The sequence below is a fragment of the Martes martes genome, assembly GCF_963455335.1.
Source record: "Martes martes genome assembly, chromosome: 2".
In the NCBI taxonomy this organism is placed as follows: Eukaryota; Metazoa; Chordata; class Mammalia; order Carnivora; family Mustelidae; genus Martes; species Martes martes.
In genome coordinates, this window is record NC_137889.1 from 27,177,254 (window position 1) to 27,199,583 (window position 22,330).

General features: G+C 36.4%; 1 pseudogene across 1 annotated transcript in view; it reads left to right on the top strand.

Moving 5' to 3' along the window:
• LOC308338234 (large ribosomal subunit protein uL18-like) overlaps positions 1-22,330 on the top strand; it is a 112,195-nt pseudogene that overhangs the window by 8,430 nt on the left and 81,435 nt on the right. The window contains exon 3 of the transcript in view: positions 3,877-4,070. The product of the transcript in view is annotated as a large ribosomal subunit protein uL18-like (transcript). The remainder of the gene's footprint in view (positions 1-3,876; positions 4,071-22,330) is intronic.

The window sequence follows — 22,330 nt, forward strand, 5'->3', positions numbered from 1 at the left end:
GAAAATCACATTCTAATTCCAGTAACCTGAAATCGAGAAATTGGTAAGATGGCCAGTTAGCTATGACGAAGTGGGGCACAGGTACAAGTAGAGGCCAGCGTAAAGCCCGCTGAGAAAGAGAAGAGCAATTATAGATACACTTTTCAAGGGATTACATGGCTCCTGAGAGAGAGGGAGAGAGAGAGTTGGAAACAACATCTTCTAATCCTTATATACCTTTATGATAAAACTTGCTATTTTTGACGTTACTTGCATGAAACACTTTCTTGAAACCAAAAATTTGTTGAGCCAGCTACTCACTGTCTATGCACAATGTTTTTTTTTAATTAAGTTTTGCCTTTAAAAAAATGCTCCATGTTACAGCATCTTTTGCAATAACATTTCCTTGTCAAAGTATTTCTCAGGTGGAATAGTCCTAAATGAAGTCTTTAGTACTAAAGTACAACCATACCCATGCTGAAAAATCACATCTCAAGTCTATGTCTATATATATATATATATATATATATATATATATATATGGATAGAAGTCGAAAAACTCAGCTAATTTTGAAGGATCTTTCTAATACCAATCACCTAGTTATCTGAATTCAAATTATTTACTGATTGTCTACCTGTTTTATCCTTCTATCCTACAGATTAGTCTGTGCTCTAGAAGGCAAAGAACGGGTGGCAGGAGAACAAAGGATAGTTAAACCCCTCATTCACAGAAAATTCAGCCATGATTTGATAAATACAGAATACATCACAAGTAAACAACTAAATCACAGGGCAAGAGGTCAGTACAATCCTCAAATGCTTAGATGTCATCTCTTACTTTGAAGGACATTATGTTCAGGTAAATAGCAATGCAGCCAAAGCCCTTTCTGGAAGAGAAATCATCACAGCTTTTATGAAGCCTTAATTTTCTTTCTTGCTTATTAGATGCCATTTCAACTTCACAATGAAACAAATGCTTATCTTCCCTACACAACACCAAATTGAAGGTAAAATTAAAGAATATATATATATATATATATATATACACACACACATACACACATATACATATATACATATGTATTTTTTTTTCCACGTGCTTAGTTTGTCACTTTCTGGGTATTCTCTTTAGTGTATGTGTGTATGTTGAGAATGTGGCCATTTTGTGCTTAGTGAAGATCCTTTTCTGTGAGCGTAAATGTGTTTTAAGCAGAGGCAGGCAGCCACAAAGGAAGGCTGGCCCTCAGAAGAGGGTGCCAGGCCCTGAAGCAAAATCAAAGACTGGAGAAATTTGTGGAGATGGGGAGGGTAGGGCCCCCCCAAATATTATTTAATAGGTAGTAGATTCTAGACTGGTTATCAAATGAAATTGAAAATGTCTATGGATTTTGCTGTTTCTACAAATAATAGTTTGGCTTTTGGGGCAAAGATACAGTCATCTTCTACCCTATGATTTAACATTTCATTAAACTGAATGTCACCCTAATATATGTACACAAATTTATACAAATTCAAACATTTCTAAGTAGATTTTTGGCATGAGCATTGCTGCATAAATCATCTTTCCTCTTCTCTTCCTAGAAATCTTAAAAGAAAAACCTCCATTTTGAACAAAACTAGATGCAATCCCTACAGTCTAAAACACAAGTACAAAATGTGGAGAGGAAAAAAAAAAAAAAGGAGCTGAGCTGGCAGCAAACTTGAAGAGGAAAAGCATGAGGAATTACAGGTGGCCCAGTGGGCAGAGCTCAGGAAACGGCTGAAAGTATACTTTCTGAAAATGATTCCCTCAACTAAAACATAGGACTGTGTTCCTTGTTAGTAACAATTTGTGGAGAAATCAGGGTTGGAGACAGAAGTCTTCTTGAACTGGTTTCTTTCAAATAGGTGGAGGAAATGAGCTACAAAAGAAGAAATGTAACAACTGGCCAGATACACTTGAAGGAAGCTATTTGTTTCCGTGGTAGCAGAGGACAGAATCTTTTTTTTTTTTTTTTTTTTTTAAAGATTTTATTTATTTATTTGTCAGAGAGAGAGAGAGGGAGAGAGAGCGAACGAGCACAGGCAGGCAGAGTGGCAGGCAGAGGCAGAGGGAGAAGCAGGCTCCCTGCTGAGCAAGGAGCCCGATGCGGGACTCGATCCCAGGACGCTGGGATCATGACCTGAGCCGAAGGCAGCTGCTTAACCAACTGAGCCACCCAGGCGTCCCCAGAATCTTTTATATTAAAAATATATAAGGTTCCCCTGACTCTTCTCTTACATGGAAAGTTTCCACAAACTCTAACTCATTTAATGAGTGGAGGTGGAGACAGAAAACAACTAGGAACTGGGAAATCATTGATACAAAATACTGTAAGAAAATTTTTGAAAGAAAGAAAGAAAGAAAGAAAGAGTAAAACTTACAGAGAAAGAACACTGACCAGAAAAATGTGGTGCAGGCAAAAAGAGTGACTGAATACCTTCCCGTAGTTAAAAAAATCATATTAAATAAGCTCTATGCAGGGGGATCATAATTCAGAAATTTGGCAACTTGAAAAATGAATGATTAAGTAACAGTAAATAAAATATGAGCTTGAAGAACACATTTTTTTTTAAAAAGAAAATGAAATTGGAAGGAGCACTAGGAAGAACAGAAATTAAAGACAGTGCAACTAGTGAATAAAGATGACAGATGAGAAAAGTACATGAAATGAGGACAAAGAAAGAATCTAAAGGATCAGAAGAAAGGATACACAAAGCAGATAAAAGAACTCTAATAAAGAACTGGAACCTCGAAGAAAACAAAACTGAATAAAATAATTAAATTTTAAGAATTTGTTCTGAAATTAAAAGCAGACACAAAATAACTATGTGAAAAAGCATACTGTGTGTTAGGGAAAATCAAACTGGAATGGCTAACACCAAAATGTATTCTAGGAAAATGACTGTACTTTAAAGAACTGGAGGACAGCAAAGCTAAAATAAAAAAATAAGGAGTTATTTGTAAGGAGGGTAAAAGACTGGCCTCTGCTTTCCCAGACAAAATTCAACTACAGACAGCAAAGCAACACTTGCAAAATACTGAAAAGAAGAAAGCATAAGGCAAATTATCCTTCAGTGCCAAAATGTTAGTTAGCAAAACATCCCTAAATGTGCAGTAATATAGGAAATACTGTTCTTAGGAATTCTTTAAGAAACTACTGGGAGTGAATCTCAGTGAACCAAGAGATGACAAAGGAAAGTATGACAAAAGGATTTGTTGTCATCACTAAATGTATGTATTGGTGAAAGTAAGACTTAAACAATGTGGTCATAACACAAAAGCATAAGCTATTTTGAGACACATTTACAATAAAGTAATTCTTGGGGCCCGTGGGTGGCTTAGTCAGTTAAGCATCTGCCTTTGACTCAGGTCATGATCCCGGGATCCTGGGATCGAGCTGCACATCAGGCTCCTTCCTTAGTAGGGAGTCTACCTCTTCCTCTCCCTCTTACCTCTGCTCATGCTCTCTCTCTCAAATAAATAAATCTTAAAAAAAAAAAAAAAAGTAATTCTGAAATGGTGGAAATGAAGGAACAGTGTGCAATATGGTTCAAAAAGAAAGCAGAGAACACCATTTTCACATCAGACTAGGTAGGATTCACACCAAAACCATTATCATGTTTTATTCAATCTAAACTGTCATTGATTTTATGATTCGCTATCATTTTATGTTTCATTAAAAAAGAATATATCTTCCAATTAAATTGTGATTCAATACTTTCTTGTGACTTAAGATTTTTATTCTGTACTTAATGAAATAGGTAGACTTAATAAAACAAAGATTTTAAAAAATCATATATCACTACAGGCATTCAAAAGAGAAATACATCAATGAAACATATGGTTTATTATTTCCAGAAATTCTTGATATTCAGAGACCATTCCTTTGAATCCACTACTAACTGAAATTCATAATGTCCATGATGTTCTGCATGGTTTCAGTTTCTGTGCCATCAAGAACATTGGTGATGCAACATTTCCTAAAACCTCTCCATTATCGATTCCAGAATTTTCTTCAAAGCTCTTGACTCTTGTGCAAATCTTGAAACAGCTGGCATACATGAATCAGGTAATTTGAGGGGAGCTTAATAAAGAAATCATTTATATAGATATGGGCAGGGTGTGTAGCTCAGTATCCCAGGTAGTAGGGGGCCCTTATAATTCCTAGTCCTGATAGGGCAAGAAGAAAGACCAGTACTGCCAATTGTAGAGTCCAGCTATTAGGAGCCATAGCCTCTGGTGAGAGCCACTGCTATAGCTGTAGAGTAAGCCAAGGGAAGAATATCCTAACCTCCTTCCTTCATCTCCTGCTGGGGTTCCTTACTGGTTGAAAACAACTAACATCCATAAAGTCAATGAGCCCCTTAATCAATACAGTCCTTCCAGGATCCTCCAGACTAGAAATAATGGATATTGAAACAAAGCACCTATTAAACTGTAGCCACCTGATTTTCTTGTGTATTTTACACAACCCTGTCACAGCATCCCACTGTGTAGTAATTTATTTGCCTATTTGCCTAGAACCTATTTGCCTCTTTCTGAGGCCTGTGGCAGGGTCAGTGTCTAGCTTAATTATGCATTCCTAGAGTGCAGTGATGGGGACATAAAGCTTTGGGTATTATGGGTTGGGTTTCTAAGTGACTGGGTGTCCTGCTGGCAGATCTGATCCACTAAGTCTGGAAGAAAACCCAAATACCTGGGGTCATTACGGTCACAGACAATGATGCCAACATACTGCAAAATTTTGAGAATAACTGAAATAATATAATAATATATATACATATATATATATTATATATATATATATATTTACAGGTGACTATAATACTATTATTATGTTACTTGGGTTATCCTAAATTGAAACCTATTACTCTAAGGATCTTAAAGAACTCTTGAGGAAGCCCAGAGGAGATTCACTTCTTCCCCAATTTTTTGGTTTCCACAGGGATAGATTTCCCCTAATTAATTTTTCAGACTTTTGGGAAGATGGCAGAGAATGAGGATCCTCAACTCACTTCATTCCATGGATACACTGAGATTACAGCCACACTGGTGCAACACACTCTGAAAATCACCCTGGAGACTAGCAGAACACACTCTCCACAGTTAATCATGGAGAGGTGGTCACACTAAAAGGGTAGGAAGGGTGGATAATTAGTAACAGAAGTCAGGAACCAAACCCCTGGCAAGACTAACCACAAACAAGAGGGACACTACAATATTTTTTTCAGTTTAAGCACAGTATTGTATATTCTGGGTAGTATACATTCATGTCAATAGTTCAAACTGAATTGAATGAATTCATTCAATTCAATAGTATATATTCATTTTATTACAAATGAATATAGAATCTCAATCGTTTCTTTTTTATTTTTATTTATTTTTTAAATTTCTTTTCAGTGTTCCAGAATTCATTGTTTATGCACCACATCCAGTGCTCCAGGGACACCACAATTATATAGAAATGAGAAGATCATCCCCCACATCAGGCACCCCAGATATGAGGACCTGCACTGGGAAGATGGGTCTCTAAACATACATCTTTGAAAATCAGTGGAGCTTAACTTCATGAGTTTTTACAGTCAGAGAGACTTAACTCTAGGTACTTTAAACATCAGTGGGCTTAGGTCCAGGAAAGCAGGAGGGCAACAGAAAACAGTCCCCACTCTTAAAGAACCAGTATAACAAATAACCAAAATAGAGCATAGAAGCAACAGTTTGAGAAGCTTCTGGGGTATAATGTGAGGGAGACTTATTTACTAATTTCAGGATGTACACTAGAGGGGCAGGGATTTTTTTTAAGAGAGTTTTCCAAGGACAAAAGATCTGGCAGGTGCCACTCCCCCTCTCACCACCTCCCACCTAGGTAACAGGACACTTACAGACCCAGCACAAATAGTCTCCACCTACCCTGCGAGCACTGTATACCCTGCTCCTATGTTCTACTATGGATCCACCCCTCTAAGTCACCCCAGTCTAAAGGAGACTTTTCAAAACAGCTCCTGCCCTGACATACTCTGCAAGCAGCCTCAGCAGGGCAAGTGCCATTCCAAAGCAACTTTTGTCCTGGAGAAAGGGTAAGATAACCACATACACTAGTGCACCTGTAGTCCCAGCAGCCAAACCTTATAGCCACTAGCACAGAGAGCATCTTGCCAATTAGTAGGGCTTCAGTCCTACTAATCATTAACAAAATCATCAACAAAAACCTCTAAGGGGACAACATGCAGGGAGAACTCTCTGTAATTCAGTGTGACAGCAGCCCTGGCATATGGGCTGAGGGCAGGCATCTGGTCTGACCGCTGACACCCACCTAGCCATAGGCCTGTAGGGACCTCAGACTGGCCCCTTTACATCACAGGACAAAACGTTGTCCAGTGTAACCTCAACAAACAAAGTCCTGGGATTGAGCCCCGCATCGGGCTCTCTGCTCAGCAGGGAGCCTGCCCCACCCCACCCCTGCCGCCACTCTCTGCCTGCCTCTCTGCCTACTTGTGATCTCTGTCTGTCAAAAAAAAAAAAAAAAAAAAAGGAGTGAGAAAAGAAAAATATGAAAGGAAAAAAATTCACAGGTAAATGCAAACCTATAATAAAAGTTGTAGATTAATCAGTTATAAAACCACAATGAAGGCTGAAGCACAAGAGCAGCAAAATGAATTATATCTATTTAAAAGTCAAAGGATTTACAAAATTAAAGAATGTAAAGTATGGCTTTATGTACATAAGTGTGGAGAGAGGAATAAAAATTAAGTGCTTTTAGAATGGATTCAAACTTAAGCAACTACCAACTTAACTGTTACACACATTAAATATTATATATGAATCTATGGTAACCCCAAATCAAATACCTATCATATGTATACAAAAAGTAAAGAAAAATGTATGCAAGCATAACACTAAAAAAGCTATCAAGCTACAAAACAGCAAGAGAAGAAGAAAGAACAGAATAACTACAAAAACAATCATAAAAGAACAAAATGGCAATATGTACACACCTATCATAATTACTTTAAGTATAAATGGACTAAATGCTCCACACAAAAGACATAGGATGACTCAATGGATAAAACAGCAAGACCTATCTGTATGCTGCCTGTAAGAGAATGACTTCAGACCTAAAGACACATGCTGATTGAAACTGAAGGGGTGGAAAAGTGTTCACCATGCAAATAGGAGTGGAAAAAAAAAGCTTGGTAAGCAATGCTTATACTGGATGGAATAGATTTTAGAACAAAGACTGTAATAAGAGGCAAAGAAGGACATTACATAATGATAAAGGGAACAATCCAAAAAGAAGATATAACAATTGTAAATGTTTATGTACTCAGCATAGGAGCACCTAAATACATAAGCAACTATTAACAGACACAAAGGAAGAAATACAACAGGAGAGGACTTGGACAACCCAGCCTAAATAAATGGATAGATCATCCAGACAGAAAATCAACAAGGAAACAGTGGCTTTGAATGACACATCAGTCCAGATGTGCTTACCAGATGTATTCAGACCATTTCATCTAAAACAGAAGACAGAACACACAAATTCTTTTCAAGGGTACATGGAACATTACCCAGAACAGATTAATACCATATTAAGCCACACAATAAGTCTCAATAAACTCAAAAAGATTGAAATTATATCATGAATCTTTTCTGACCACAGTTGTATGAAACTAGGGTTCACTCACAAGAAAAAAATCTGGAAAGAAAAATACAGGGAGGCTAAATAATATGCTACTAAACAATGAATGGATCAACGAAGAAATCAAAAAGGAAATAAAAAAACATGAAGACAAATGAAAATGGAAATACAACAGTTCAAATTCTTTGGGATGCAGGCAAAAGCAGTTCTAAGAAAGCAGATTATAGCAGTACAGGTCTATATCAAAAACAAAAACAAATGAAAAATATGAAAATAAAAATGAAAAAGTGAAATATGAAAAAAAGAAAAATATGAAACAACCTAAATTTATACCTAAAGGAGATAGAAAGGGAATAAACAAAGCCCAAAGCCAGTAGAAGAAAGAAAATACAAATTAAAGCAGCTATAAATGAAACAGACACTAAAACAAACAGAAACAAAAGAACAGATCAATGAAACCATGAGTTCATTCTTTGAAAAAATAAAAAATTGATCAATATTTAGCCAGACCAAAAAGAGAGAGAATTAAAATAAAGTCAGGAATGAAGTAGGGGAAATAACTGACATCAGAGAAATGCAAATATGAAACTACGAAAAATTACAAGCCAACAAATTGGACAACATAAAAGAAATGGATAAATTACTAGAAACACATACCTTACAAAACTGCATTAGAAAGCAATACAAAATTTGAGCAGACCCATTATGAGCAATGATACTTAAACCAGTAATGAAAAACTCCCCCAAAACAAAATAGCTTTTTTACAAGTGAATTCACCAAACATTTAAAAACAGTTAATAATAATAGTTCTCAAACTATTCCAAAAAATAGATGAGAAAGGTAAGTGTCCAAATTTATTCTACATGGCTAACATTACCTGTATACCAAAAGCAGACAAAGACACTACAAAAGAAGAAAACTATAGGCCAATATTGTTGATGAACATACATGCAAAAATCCTCAGCAAAATATTAGCAAACCACATCGAATAATACATTTAAAAAAGCCAACATGATCAAGTAGGATTTAGTCCAGGAATACAAGGGTGGTTCAATATTTGCAAATCAATCAGTATGATACATCACCTTAACAAGACAAAGGATAAAAACCATATGATCATTTCAATAGATGCAGAGAATACATTTGACCAAGTACAACATCCAATCATGATAAAAACCCTCAACAATGTAGGTCTAGAGGGAACATACCTAAACATAAAAAAGACAAGGTATGGAAAACCCACAGCTAACGTCACCCTTAACGGGGAAAACTGAAAGCTTTTTTTCTAAGATCAAGAACAAGATAAGGATGTCCATGTTACCACTTTCATTTAACATAATACTGGAAGCCCTAGTCACAGCCATCAAACAAGAAATAAAACACATCCAAATTGCTAAGGAAGAAGTAAAACTTTCACTATTTGGAGATAATATGATTCTATATATAGAAACCTTAAAAACTACTAGAACTGATAAATGAATTCATTAAAGTTACAGGATATAAAATTAATATACATAAATCTGTTGTATTTCTACATATTAATAATGAAGTAGCAGAGAGAGAAATTAAGAAAACAATCCTCCACTAAAATTGCACAACAAAGAATAAAATACCTAGGAATAAATTCAACCAAAGAGGTAAAAACCTGAACTCTGAAAACCATAAAACCAATTAAAGAAATTTAAAAAGACACAAATGAAAAGATATTCCATGCTCATGGATTGGAAGAAGGAATATTGTTAAAATGTTCATACCACCCAATGTACCCTACAGATTTAATGCAATCTCTATCAAAATACAACATTTTTCACAAAACTAGAACAAATACTACTAAAATTTGTATGGAACAACCAAAAACCCTAAAGAGCCAAAGCAATTTTGAGAAAGAAGAACATAGCTAAAGGAATCATGATCCCAGATTTTAATATACACTACAAAAGGGGTGCCTGGAAGGCACAGTTGGTTGGGTGTCCACACCTTGGTTGTGGCTCAGGTCATGATCTCTGGGTTGTGGCATCAACCCTGAGTCAGGCTCTGTGCTCAATGTGGAGTCAGCTTGGGACTCTCTCTCCCTCCTCACTTCCCCCTCTCCAAACCCCTGAATGTGCCTCTCTCTAAAATAAAGAAAATCTTTAAAACAAACAAACAAAAAAGATATACTACAAAACTTGGAAAAAAGATAAATTACAAAGCTGTAGTAATCAAAACAGTATGGTACTAGCACAATTAATGGACACATAGATCAACAGAACAGAAAAATAAAAATCACACTTACCTGGTCAATTAATCTAAGATAAAGGAGATGAGAATATACAATGAGGAAAAGAAGGTCTTTTCAATAAATGTTGCTGAGAAGAGTGGTATCTACATGCACAAGAATGAAACCAAGCCACTCTCTTAAACCATACACAAAAATAAACTCAAAATGGATTGGAGACCTAATTGTGGGACCTGAAATCATAAAATTCCTAAAAGAAAATTTAAGCAGTCACATCTTGGACATCAACCTTAGCAACATATTTATGGATATGTTTCCTCAGTCAAGAGAATCAAAAACAGATTTAAACTATTGAGACTACACCAAAAAAAGAAAAAAAAAAAAAAAGAAAAGAGCTTTTTCACAGCCAAAGAAACCATCAACAAAACAACAAGGCAACCTAGTAAAATGGGAGAAGATATTTGCAAATGATACATCCGAATAAGCACTTCATATCCAAAATATATAATGAACTTAGACACCTCAATACCAATAAAGCAAATAGTACCATTAATAAATGGGCAGAGGAGCTGAATAGAATTTTTCCCAAAGAAGAGATAGAGATGGCAAACAGACACATGAAAAGATCCTCAACATCACTCATCATCAGAGAAATGCAAATCAAAACCACCATGATATATCACCTTACATCTTTCAGAATGGCTAAAATCATAAAGACAATAAATAACAAGTGTTGGTGAGGATGTGGAGAAAAACAAACCCCTCAGTACTGTTGGTAGGAATACAAATTGGTGCACCTGCTACTAAAAACAGTATGGAGATTCCTCAAAAAATTAAAACTAGAAATATCATATGATGCAACAATTCCACTACTTGGTATTTACTCAAAGACAACAAAAAACAGGAATTCAAAAAGATACATGTACCCCTATGTTTTTTACCCAAGATATGAAAGCAACCCAAGTGTCTACTGATAGACGAATGGATAAAGAAGATGTGGAATATTATTCAGCCATGAAAAGGAATGAAATCTTGGCATTTGCAAGAACATGGATGGATACTAAGAGAAATAAGTCAGAGAAAGACAAATACCATATGATTTCATGGATATGTGGAATTTAAGAAATAAAACAAATGAATAAACAAAGAAAATAAAAAGACCAAGCAACAAACACATAAACACTTAAGTACAGAGAACTGATGATCACCAGAAGTGAGGTGGGTGGGGGGAATGGGTGAAATAAAGGGGATTAAGAATAAACTTATCTTGATGAGCACTGAATAATGTATAGAATTACTGAATCATTATATTGTATACCTGAAACTAATCTAACACTGTGTGTTAATTATACTCCAATTTTTAAAAAAGGGGGGAAAAAAAAGAGTCCTGTTCTCTCACCGGCACCTCTTATTGTCCCCAGGTTAGGAGAAATAAATTAATGCATGATTGGAGGAGAAACTCCCCTTCTTTCCTGAAGAGGGCACCCTGCTTTTACTGCTTTGCTCTCTTTTCTTTTCCCCTTAGGGTCCTAAGTTCTGCTTGTCCAGCACAGCCTATAAAGGTGGGTAAGCCTGTCTAAACTTGGTCTTTATCTGTTCAGGCTCCTATAGCAAAATACCACAGACTGTGTGTCTTCTGGACAAAATAAGTTTATGTCTTGCTGTTCTGGAAGGCCAGAAGTCCTAGATCCCCCGCCCTGGTCAGGGTCTGTGTCTGGTAAGCGCTTGCTTCCGGTTCTTGCTGTAAGCTCACCTGATGGAAGAGTCTCTTTTGTGAGGGCACTATTCCCATCATTAGGGCTCCACCCTCACAATCTAAGCACCCAAAGACCCCACTTCCAGTACAATCACATTGGGGTTTGGGGCTTCGACATATGAATTCGGAGGAGACACAAACATTCTCACTGTAGCACCTGGGGTTCAGGTGTAGAGAGTTATTGTGACCCCAGAATCAAAGCATATTCTCAAAAGCTCTGTCAGAGACAAAAGCCGACTTTATCTCCATCTGTTGGATTCCTTTATCTATCTTTCAACTGGTTCAGAACATAGGATGGAAGTACATTCTGGTTTTTTCCTGCTCCAGTCCTTTCTTCTCCCCTTAGTCCCTTTCCTCAGGGTCTGAGGGCTCAGTTAGTCACAGCTCTTAGACCATGGAACGTCATCATCACTGCATCATATAAGGAGTCTAATTTATATTTCTCACTCACTGACCACCTCAAATCCCAACTAAATTCTGATTACTTCTTAATTACTTCATACAGATTCAGAATGATCTGTTCCTTCTTTACAGTAGGAATTTTCAGTTCAGAGCACACTGAAGTGTGCCTTAAGATCCCCAGATAATTAGCAGTTGCTATGAGTCATAGCAAACAAATTTAATTAGGATTGCTTTTAAACATTTTACATGAAATTACCTTTAATTTTGGTCCATTCCTGATTGCTGAGGCCATTGCCAGACACACACATGACATAAAATGTGTACTTATAATAACATCTTATTGGCCCTTGGTGTTGACGTGCAGTAACTTTAATTTTGTAACTATAGTATGATAAAGTTATTCTTCTTTCAAAGATGTAAATTTTATACAACCATTGAGTAGTATAAGCCACCCTCAAACACCTGGGAAATTTCCTGTCTTACAGACATCTAGCCCCCTTCAGGCAAGTCATGTTTGGTGGCACTAGTCACATAGTGCTCCACCATGGTCACCTTCTACTGGTCTCAAGGGTGGTGGGCTTGTCTTAGTGGATCTCAAGGCATGAAGTTGGATATTGTGTACCAGGTTCACAGAAAGTCTGTTACTACGTCTGCACTGAAAACTGCTTACTTGCCCTCCCTCTATACCCTACCCATGAGGGGACTCCAACTAAACAAGCAGAACATCTAGGCATTAATAGAATGGCATAGAAGAAAATGAAACCATGGCTTTTTCCATTTGTGTGTCTTCCTAGATGAGTGTGGAAGTATAGCTTCTTCTTGACTACACCTTCTCTGTGTGGGGTCCTGGATTTACCCTAGCATTCACAATAGGGGGACAGGTAGACTGAGAGGTCTAGATAGGGAGGGATAGAGCTGGATTTTTCAACAGAAAAATACAAAATGCAAAGTGCCATCATCCAAGTGTAGTAGGGGCCCTGTTTTTATAGTTCTGTTCTTCTATACATACCTTCAGAACAACAGCCTGCTGTTAACTAGTCCACAGACCCCAAAGTTACTTTATTCAACTTGTAGATAATTCTAAATTGGTTTATTTACTCAAAAGCTTAACTCGTTGGAAGCCTGGGCAATCTTGACTTTTTTTTCAATTCACATCTCGTAAGATTAGTAAACATCCCTAATATATAACATGATTTTTTTTCTTTCCTTTTTATCCCAAGGGCAGAAAATCATGACAATATTATTTAGAACCCCCCCCCCACCTGCTCTCTTGAACAAATTATACCTTGGTACTTTACATGGAAAAATTTAAACTCCATTGCTATCTCTGGGGAGCACTGTGTAGTTTCCATTCTGAGTTTAGCTCCTAGTGAAGTTAGTTGGATGCCTGACTTCTTTCCCTCAATCACCTCAGTTCTCCAGAGAGAGACTTTTAGGACACTCTCTTCTGTCTGTTCAAGTACACCCAGTTGTGTCAGACAAAGAGGCTTCTTAGAGTCTCAGCTAACAGATGTTTCAAAAGCTAAAAAGGTCCCACTTCACACCTCAACCACCTTTATATCAGTCCTTGACAAGTGCAAAAATCATATTCAGGTTCTACTAGATGTATCAACCACAAATACTCTCTGCAGAAACTCATGTTTCTACAAAGACAACATGTTACCTCAAAAGCAAACCACCCCATATTAAATCATCAATAAACAATAAACATGTTTAAATAAATTGATTAATGTTAATGTGGTCACAGTAACTTTTCCCAATATATATTTCACTTAAACATGAATATTTGAAAGTGGTGAAAGATTATTATTGTCCAAACACCCAGGTATTATTAAAATATTTCATGTTAGAAAAAATTACTTTTCTGAAATTCCTCTATTAAAATGATAACGCAACTAATTGAAAAGGCTATCTTATATGAACTTCTGTTTCTACATTTTCATAATACTTAATATTTTAAATGTTTCTAATGTTCATCTCATTTTCAGGACTCTTACCTATGCAATTAAGCTGCCATGTCTGTGATGCCCACTAAAGGAAGGAGAATGGGGGAAATTATGGAAGAAATCTAGATTGTAAATCTGTTTGGTTCTTTTGTGGTTCAGCTATTTTTTCTTTCCATTTTTCACTTTCTTTCACACTCTTGGTCTGCGTGTGGGCATCTGACTAAAGAAACATCTAAATCATTCAAACTCCTCATAATAAAAACAAAACAAGGGCTGCCTGGGTGGCTCATCAGTTAAGCATCTGCCTTCAGCTCAGGTCATAATTAGGTTCTGGGATCGAGCCCGTTGGTCTCCCTGATCAAAGGGGATAGCTCCCTCTGCCCCTCTTCTTGTTCTGGTGCTTGTTCTCTCTCTCTCTCTCTCCCTCTCAAATAAATCAAATATTAAGAAAAAAAAGACAAAATTCAAAGCTTTAGTTTAGGTCATATAGAAATTCTGCATTTTTATGTAAATACATAATCCTAGCTATCCTAGCTATAGTAGAGAACACTAAAAGACAAAATTAAATCAGTTTTCTAGGATATTTAACAAAATGACATGAACAAATAGATTTTTAAAGAAATTCTCACACGACACCCCATATTATGTTGAATAATTTCTGGGAGATAATGTGAACTTTTACTCGAGTAGTAATTTGACAGAGGAAATGGCAGTTCTTCAAGACTCCCCAACTACAATCCCAGGAGTCCTATCTGAAGTCAAGAAGAATAAACTATCTCCAACGCACCACCAGTAACTCTTAACAGCCTGCCACAACCTTTGAGAACACACAAAAGTAAGAGGTATTTACATTTAAAAAGATATCATTTTTGTAACATGAAGCGTGAAATAGCTTAGAAAGAAGTGGGTGAGACCAGTGTTGAGGTATTAAGAATCAAATCTTTCTATCCCAATTCCTACTCCATATCATTCTATTCACTTTTTAAATTTAAACTGAATTAGCCAACATATAGTACATTGTTAGTTTTTGACGGAGTGTTCAGTGACTCATTAGTTGCCTAACACCCAGTGCTCATCAGATCACGTGCCCTCCTTAATGCCCATCACCTAGTTACCCTTTCTCCCCACTCCCCTCCCTTTTGCAACACTCAGTTTGTTTCCCAGAGTCAAGAGTCTCTCATGGTTTTTCTCCCTCTCTGATTTCCTCCCATTCAGTTTTTCCCTCCCTTCCCCTTTGGTCTCTGTGCTATTCCTTATATTCTACATTTGAGTGAAACCATATGATAATTGTGTTTCTCTGATTCACTTATTTCACTTAGACTAATACCCTCCAGTTGCATTCATGTCAATGTAAGTGGTAGGTATTCACCTTTTCTGATGGCTGAGTAATATTTCATTGTAGATATGAACCACATTTCTGTTGAAGGACATCTCGGCTCCTTCTACAGTTTGGTGATTGTGGACATTGCTGCTATGAACATTGGGATGCATGTGTCCCTTCTTTTAACTACATCTGAATCTTTGGGGTAAATATCCAGCAGTGCATATGCTGGCTTGTAGGGTAGCCCTATTTTTAATTTCTGGAGGAACCTCCATGTTTTAGCCATTCTAACTTGTGTCAGATTGTTATCTGATTGTGGTTTTGATTTATTTTAAACTACTCTCCAGCCAAACTGAATCTTCCTCTGCTCTCCATCCATCCATCCAAAGCCCTTCCAAGAGGCCAAGTCTTTACACAATTGCTTAAAACCTCTTCATTCACCAATGTTCCCTCCAACATCATCAGGCTTTCCTGGAAAACTTCTTTTCAAACCACAAGACCCAGCTCAACATGTCATCTTTTTGGTGAAGCCATTCTTGATAACCCATTTAGAATTGTCCTCTCCTTTATCTTCCCTTCATATTTCTAAAATGACCCAGCACTGTGTTGCCATCTTTTGCATGTAGGTCTTCCTATTATGCTATGATCTACTCAAGATTATTATTCATCCCTGTAGCCTTAGCAATAGCACATTTTCTAGAAAACAACAATGCTTAAGTATTTATTAAATGAAGGGATACATGGTTTTGCACCTGGTATACTGAAAAATCATGAATTATAATGTATTCAAATTTCAGTTTTATTATTTCCTTATTCTTCAGCTCTGTTAGGCTTTATCCAAAATGAGATACAATTCCTCTACTGCTGGATGAAGACTCATGAGTTCTCTATTCTAATGCAAAAAAGAAGTTTCAGTTTAATAATCTGAATGTCCAGAGGTTCTAGATTTTTCTTTTAAGGTAGAGAGCAGGCAGGTAAAATGAAAATTTATACTTGAAGAAAAGTACAAAGTGTTCTCATTTTTTAGAAATGATCACAAATTTGCAGAATTATGGCAAATACAGTATACTAAGAAACTTTTCCTGAACCATTAGGAAGCAACTTGCTGACCTAATGCCCCATCACCCCTGGATACTTCAGTCTGTATTTCCTACAAACAAGGATACTCTCTTCTGGAACTACTGTACCACTGTGAAAAACAGGAAGCCAACACAGAAATACAACTCTCATTCCCAGGTCCTATTCCAGCTTCTCCAGTTGTTTCAAATATCTTTTTTTTAGCAAAATGATCCAGTTCAGAGCTATGCTTCATGTGTACTTATTAAGTTTGGAATAATTCCTTAATCTTTTCATGACTTTCATACCTTTAACAGTTTTGGAGATTATAGTTTTTCTGTGTCTCTTGTGTGGTGTTTTCTGCTGTCTCTTCAGGCTTGGGTTCAAGTTATACAAGTTATACATATTCAAGTGATATAGATGCGATGCTGTGTTCCCATTGCATCCTATGAGGTGGCATGGGATTTCAATTTGCCTCATAACTAATGATATTTGTTTGAGACCTTGATTAATTATTCTTTGTAATTAGTATTTTGTGGGGAAGTACTTTGAAACTGTATAAATATCACATTCCTCACCAAACTGTCACTATAGTCACCTATTTATTTATAGTTGGATGAACTCATGTTTTCCTGTTTTACTCAATGGATTACAGTTTGTGGCTACCTTTATATATGCCAATGTTCAAATTGCCCATAATTTGGCAAGTAGGAGCCCATTAAAATTGTCTTCTTCATTTTTAAAAAATACGTCTGTAACATTTTCTGACCACTTCCTTATCTTCTGATAAAACAAAATATTCCAGGCTTATCTTGTATTTTAGACCAATCTTGGAATCAGCCATTTGTCCAAGGAGACATGTTATTTAGAACATTCTGTTAATGGAGAATGTTATTAACAGACAATGTTAACGGAGAATGTCATTTAGAAGCAAGACCTGGACTCCAGGTGTGCTCACTGGTACTGGGGTGTCACTGATCCCAGGCTCTCTCAATGGACACACACGTGTGTGTGTGTATGCATGTGTATATATGTATAAACATGTAGATGTAGGTATAGATCTATAGACATAAGTATACATACATTTAAATCTGTATTTATTTGTCTGCCTGAACCATGAGTTCAGTTATCTCCAGTTCCAATCCAACATCATGCAATTTATTATAGTTTTATTCCTTTCCAAATTTTTATTTAATTTTTTTAAATTTTTTTAAATTTATTTGACAGACAGAAAGCACAAGTAGGCAGAGAGGCAGGCAGAGACAGAGAGGGGGAAGCAGGCTCTCCACTGAAGCAGAGAGCCCGATGTGGGACTTGATCCCAGGACCCTAGGATCATGACCTGAGCCAAAGGCAGGGGCTTTAACCCACTGAGCCACCCAGGCGCCCCTCTTCCTTTCCATATTTTTAACTCCTTTCTCTGTCAATGAGAAATCTGGCTCCAATGATCAATTATTTGATCAATGTATCAACCAAATTCCTCAGGAAGACAAGCAAAGAGAAAAGAATCCTACACTTTTACATTTCCATTTAAAGACAGAACCTCCCTTTTCCCCATGCTCTGGCTAGAAAAGATGACTACTGGCCTCTGGTTAATGCAGAGAATTTAGGGAATGGAGGCTGGTTGGCTTATGTTTTCCTCCCCCTCTCACTTCCTTTCCCACTCACTGTCAACTGATTCTGTGGCTACTAAGGTCAAAGAAGGGAAGATAAAGTGATGGGGACAGAGATAAGATGGTAGTATTTTTTATCTCACTATGTAGCTTCACCAGCCCTGACCTGACAGATGGTTAAATATGACCCTACAATGGATGTTTCTGAGACTGTAAAAGACTCCACAAGTGTTCCTTCCAATGGCAATTCTTACGATGTTTCTAATACTCCTTCTTTTCAGTCACTTTCAATATCCCCTTAACTTTATCTTCTTTGGTACCCTATCCTTAACAAAATCTCAATGCTGGGGTCTTTTATACTTTTTCAGAAATTCTCTTGAAAAAAATTCAGAATATTCCATCTCTTCACTTTTTTTCTGGGGGGCAAGAGGTCCATATTTGGCCCCCAGAAGCACCTCTTACTCCCAATAAGGGAGAGGAAAATATCCATGTAGCTGCATATCGTGGAGATATTTTTCGCCCTGCTTTAGGAGTCAGACACCAATCCTTTATGCCTCCAACTGCAGAGAATACATGTCAAGCCTCGCTGGTTGATCCCATGGAAAACCCTCATTAGACTTGAGATAAAGAATGTAGCTCTGCCCAGAAAAATAGGTTTCCAAATATTTCTGTTTTCTCCATATCCTGATCCTTTTTTTTTTTTAATCCTAAATCTGGCTGAGAGATCCAATTTTTTCAGTTCCTTTATGAATTTGGCTTATGTCTCAAACCCGTTTTGGTATCTGATATCTAACACATGGGTAATTAAATTGAAACGAGAAGAAATAGTCCTATTTTAATATAATATTGAAAAAATGAATAAACAACCTATTGAAAGAAGTTAAAAACTGAGAGAAAAGGCAGAGTTTAGCCTCATCTTAACTACAGAACAAACTTCTCTGCCCTTACTCTTAGACCAGATGCCTCTCTGTCCGCCAAGCCTTCTGTTTTGTGCCTTATTTACTGTCCTTTGGTATCAACTATTCAGTTCTTTTTTTTTTTAATTTAAATTCAATTAGCCAACATACAATACATCATTAGTTTGTGATGTAATGTTCAATGATTCAGTCAACTACTCATAATTCTCACAAGTTCCCTGTTCCATGGTCAGTCACTGTCATGATCATTTTCCAATGCAGATTTTCAACACAGATCAACATCTTTCAGCATGAATTTTTCAACATGAATACCCACTCTGGACCTGGATTTTCTTCAGGTTTTGGACATACATCGGTAATCAGAATGAAATTTTTACCTTATAGAGTTTACGTTGTAATTAGAGAGAAAAAGAAAGTTAGCCAAAAACATGTATCATAGTATCAGGTAAGGACAAGTTCCATGTAAAAAACACAAATCAGTCTCAGCAGAGAGAAACTGATGGGAATGGGTGACTGCTGGTTTAGTTAGAATATGAAGGATGGCTCATCTGATGAGGTAAAATTGGGCTTCAACCTGAAGGAAAGTGGAGTCAGGAATATCTGGGAAAGAGAAATCCAAGAGAGGTAACAGCAAGTATAAAATACCACTGGCAGAGGAAAGCTTGACATGATCCAGGAAAAAGAAGAGGCCATTGTACCTGAAACAGAGTTAGCAGGGGGTAAAACCATAGGAAATGCTCCAGAACATGTAGGGCCTTGTATGCCATAGCACAGATTTCAATTTTATGTGTGGAAAGGGAGCCACCAGAGTGCTGATTTTGAGAAGAGTGCACTGCTATCTCAGCCATGTTCATGTTGCTGATCAAAGAATGTCCAGAGCTTGACAACAATTCTTTCATGTTGGGAAATCTTTTTTGTTCTTCCCATCTCCACTGTCAATGTACATTACCCAAGATCTCACTTATATTCCTTTTCCCATCTTTCCTGTATCCAGTATATTCCATACACCACAGAAGAATTTCATCCTAAAAATTTAGTCTTTCACAAATGTCCTCAACCTCTTGGGTATTTTTCTTTAGCCTGATTTTTAAGACATTCCACTGAAAAGTTTTGACTATTCCACCTCCCCTCATTGCCCCATTATTCACAGTGTTTTCAATAGCTACTCAATGCTGCATAAACAATCCTTTAGCACTCCTGCCTTCACTCTTTCAATAATCCTATTTTTAAATATGTATTTCTAGTTTCTGACTTATCTAACAGACAGTAATGACTAATTTCAGTAATTATCATATAAACCTTTTCCTAGGTTACACTGACAATGAAAAAAAGACAAGGATTCCAGAAAGAGGTTATCGTTAAGATGATTTTATAAGAATCATTGGGCTTTAAGATGCAGCAAGGGTAGTGAGGGGCAAGGGATGAGGGTAAGGGAAGGAGGTGTGGGGGAGGGGGAAGTGGAATGGGTGTTTCTCATATCAGGTAAAGGTAACAACACATGTAAAGGTACAGAGGCATGAAAATATATTGGAAAGTGCAAGTAACCACTTACAGAGTGTATGTGAGTGATGATAATGGCGTATGCATGACTGGGTCAGGGGAATAATCACATAAAAATAGAGACCTGGTTGGGAAGATATTAAGGTTGTGCTAAGGAGTTTGAATTTATTCTGAAGGCAATGAAAGGAAGGATTTAAGTGGGGGAAGTAAAACAGATTCGAGTTTGAGAAATATAATATTATAACATATAAACAGAAAAAATGGAGAAAAGAGATTAAATTGGCAATTTATAACCAAATATTCTAAAGCTATGTTTCTAATAACTAATACTCAAAATGGAGATTACAAAATATTTTCTTCTTTGCCTTAAGTCTCTTGAGCACATAAATAAGATGCTTAAATCTTGATTTTCCACTAGAGTTATGAAAAATGGATAAGAAAAAGATATAAAGTAAAAGAGAAAATTGTCTTTGCAATTAAATTCTGTTTATGATAACTTGGTTCCTGTTACTGGTAAAGACCATCTGTCTGGGATAACCATTTAATTTAAGTAAGTGAAAGCATAGTCTTGAGAGAGATAGATCAAATCAGCTACAGAAAACAGCTCTTAAGGAGATTGTATTTCTTAGCAATGTGAGCTGTTTAGACATGTGCAGTGTTGGATCATTACATAATTGTAATAGGGATGAACTTTTTGTATAGATAATTAATATCTTGGAAGATTTGTAAGAAGTTTTACTCAGGGATAGAAATTGGAAAACAAATTAAAAGAACAAAGTGAAAGTAACAAAAACACCTATGTAAGGAATGTACATGTAAAAAAAGTAGGTCATTTATTTAGATGTTTATTGATCAGCCAATATATGTTAAGCATATATTCATTCTATTTCTTTTTTTTTTTAAAGATTTTATTCATTTATTTGACAGACAGAGATCACAAGTAGACAGAGAGGCAGGCAGAGAGAGAGGAGGAAGCAGGCTCCCCGCTGAGCAGAGATCCCGATGCAGGGCTCGATCCCAGGTCCCTGGGATCGTGACCTGAGCTGAAGGCAGAGGCTTTAACCCACTGAGCCACCCAGGCGCCCCTATTCATTCTATTTCTCTAGAGAACTGTAATACATAGGTTGAGAAGGGAGAGGATGTTGGGGGGATAATTGAAGAGGGAGCAAGAAGTGGGCAGAGAGACAGCTGCAGAGAACTGATCAGAAGAATCACCACTGGCCATGTTTCAAAACATGTAAAATAGAGGTCTCCTCATTATTTGCAATTTTTTTTTACTTCAATTAAGAGTTTTCTCATCTGCCTCATTTCTCACTAGTTTAATTCAGATTGAAATGTTTATCTCAATTCATTAACATTTTAAAAAACCCCTAAATTCCTCCTATGAAGAAAACCTTGTCAACACCAGTGTCCAAAGATTTTTGTGCACATCTATAGCAAGGACTTTGTCTCTATACTTTTTATATTCCTCTTCATTTACTTGTAAAGATTTTATAATATTAATCTACAATAAACCTATAAAAACATGCAAAAATTAAAAAATTTAAATTGTGACACGAAGGTGAAATTACATTTAAACATACTTAAATTATTTAATGATATCATTTTTTCTTTCATAAAAAATTAGTAAGGAAGTACAATATGGTAGAAAATGTCTCTTTATTTAAAAAAAAAATCTTGCTTTAATATTCTGTGCACAGCAATTCAAAGAATTAAACCTAAGTTCTTTTTATTTGATGAAACGATCACTAATTTTCACAGCTGAGAGAGATACTTTACAAAGAGTTCTAACAGGAAGAAATAAAAAAAAAAAAATCCTGACATTCATTTTCAATTACATTCAATAATTAGGGCAATGTTTTTGTTGAACTACTTCCAGAAATTTCCAATTATCTGTCATATTGATCAATGGTCCTTTCAGGCAATTAGATGCATTTTTGTATTTTTAACAAATGATT